A 2,659-nucleotide genomic window follows, 5' to 3' on the forward strand; every position below is an offset into this window, starting at 1 on the left:
TGCCCTGGACGCAGGGAGCTGGCCAGCTTGCGTTCCAGAGGCCAAATGCACTGGAACACGGAGTTTGTGGTGTGAACCGGCCTTTATAGCATAGCCGCATATAGAACATAGAGTTCTTTAAATGCAATGGACACTATCAATGCTTGCCTTAGCAAATGATGCATTGCATTCGTGATCTTGTTTTACATTTGTTTTTCTTCCCAATAGTTATAAAAATAAGCCCAGTAAACAAGTAAAGTTGTACAAGAAGGCCAACGATTCTAGTAGTCCCTCCTAATCCTTAAAGAGAATCCAAACTTAAATGCTAAAATACTTGCTTGGCTTGACAAAGACTTAGAGAAGGGCTCAGATACTTGAGCACAATGTTCCCTGCAGTGCTGGGCAGTTGGTCAACTGATCTCTGCTTAAAAAAAAGTTCTCATTTAGTGGAAATCATGTGACCAAGTTTCTAGCTTTCAGATGTAGGCATCACTAGAGCGCAACTGAAGAAGCATTGATGCGTGATTCCTAAGCCCGACGCCTGGGACATGCAGTTCCGGGTGCCAGGCAGGTTTTTTTCCTACATTTAGCCCTGCTGTGGGCACATGTACACATAATGACGTCACGTGCACTTCACTGCTGGCAACCATCTTGGTGATGGACGCTGGCAAAGATGAGAGGGGACGTTCATTTGGCGGGATACGGTATGCCACAGGGTCCCCTCCTCTCTCGTGCAGCTGTCGTGCTCGAAGGAGTGACACTAAAATCACTGTCACCCCCTTGTGACGCCACAGCACAGGGCATGAGTGTTGCCCCCATTCCACTGGGTGCCATATTGTGGTAGCAGGGCAGCAGCACGTTTTAAAATGCACAATAAGTTAACTTTCCCAAGTTATTTGGGATTTCAAGAATCTTGTTTTTTTTCTATAAAAAAAAAACTACTGTAGATATGAAGTTGAGGCAGTGAGGTGCTTTCACATACCTACTGCGAATCCTTAGTGTTATGAATGAATCTGGTCCATTATGACAGGCAAAGCATTGGCACTTCTGATGGTGCTGAAGCTTTCTTGCCCCCTGCACATTTATATTGGTTAGTGAGACAGCCTCTCACAGTGATGGGGCTAATAGGAATGTATGGGTCAGAATCCATCAGTAAGGTCTGACACTACCCAGAAAAAGTATTGCCTTTTGGAACAGCCCAGGATTCGGCCATAACATCTCTGCCTTTATAGCTTCTGTAGGTATGTCTGTTTGTTTTTATTTTTTTGTGACCATTACCTCTAATAAACTGTATCCCATGTCTTGCTGGTTACTGTAAATAAATCCTCCTTCCAATAATGCCAGAAAGCTGCGACTGTAAAGGATCGCACCTTTAGCCCTCCTCTTTCTGTCCCCTTGTCCAGTCACAAAACTCCTAGTATCATTTTCAGAGTGCCAGGTGCTCTGTGATCAGGACAAGGGGAGATTCTGTCATTCATCCATCCATCATCCTCTATTCTCACAATGCCTTGCATTCTAAAAAATAATACAAGGACATTTGTGAAAGGGGAGGGGACAGGAAGTGGGGAGTGAATGGCACACTACTTTACAGTAGCAGCCACTGCTCCAGAATATCACCACTGTTGGGAGTATATGACATCTGTGGTTGGAGAATTTTTGCAGTAGCCCAAAGCCAGCAGTATATGAGGTACACTCTATTAGAGGATGTAACTCGTGTTGACTGGTGCTGTGTACCCCCAATTTTTTAATTTACAGACAACTGTAGTACAAGTTAGGTTCCTTTGCCAGAGCATTTTAAACATTGCCCATTGAATTTGAAAACTTGCCAATGCAAGGCAAAATAAACTGTTGGAAGCCCTTTAGTGCAACCTAAATACTGACAGCGTTGCAGGGGTTTTGCCTGGTGAGTGGCTTCATCAACCAAATGAATTTTCACTGACTAGCATAAGTGCTTTTAACAGACAAACGCAAGTCTTTGGTGCTTGTGTGTGAATTAAAACCCTTTCTGAGCCTGATGACGGGGACCCAACGTGGCCCCAAAAGTACTTGTGATTTTGAATGACTGTTGTCATTAAAATTGATTGAATCTAATCTTGGAGTGCTGGTGACATCTTTTGGAATTCTATTTGGTTACGCGGTGCCACCGTGGTCACTACGAGCACCCTATTACAGACATTATCTCCCAGGAGATCCGGTAAGGAGTGCAGTAAGTCACACAATTTTTCTGAATTAAAACCCTGGAACATTTTCATAGAATCTTGGATGGATGAACTTTTATTTCCGTAAGAGATGTGTTGGCTGTCATGAACAGGTTTTTTTAATTCTTTTTATTTTCTTTATATATTCTATTAATCTTCATTAGGAAAGTGGAAACTAGAACTGCATGCTTCGAACAGTTACTCCTTTATTTTGCTTTGGTTTGTAAAGTAATTTTGCTATACAGCGGAAAGGAATTTATGTACACATGGGTGCTGGAGTGAATTGGTCTCCATATTCATATATGTAAGAAGTTTAAGTTTGTAGGGTTTGCTTTGTCAGTATGAGCTAATGCTTTTGAGCTAATGCTTTTGAGCTAATGCCATTTTTTTGTGCACTTGTAGGGTTCAGTGCAGTTTTCTGGCAGGTTTGGGTGGGCATAAAGTAGAGAGGTACTCAATGCCCCCCCCCCCCCCCCCCCACC

General features: G+C 43.0%; 1 protein-coding gene across 1 annotated transcript in view; it reads left to right on the forward strand.

Annotated features, from left to right (window-relative positions):
• The window catches only part of NSD1 (nuclear receptor binding SET domain protein 1), a 56,357-nt gene that overhangs the window by 19,064 nt on the left and 34,634 nt on the right, over positions 1-2,659 (forward strand). The gene's annotated exons all lie outside the window — the stretch shown is intronic.

This window comes from Nanorana parkeri, unplaced genomic scaffold (genome assembly GCF_000935625.1).
Source record: "Nanorana parkeri isolate BGI_ZX_2015 unplaced genomic scaffold, ASM93562v1 scaffold87, whole genome shotgun sequence".
In the NCBI taxonomy this organism is placed as follows: Eukaryota; Metazoa; Chordata; class Amphibia; order Anura; family Dicroglossidae; genus Nanorana; species Nanorana parkeri.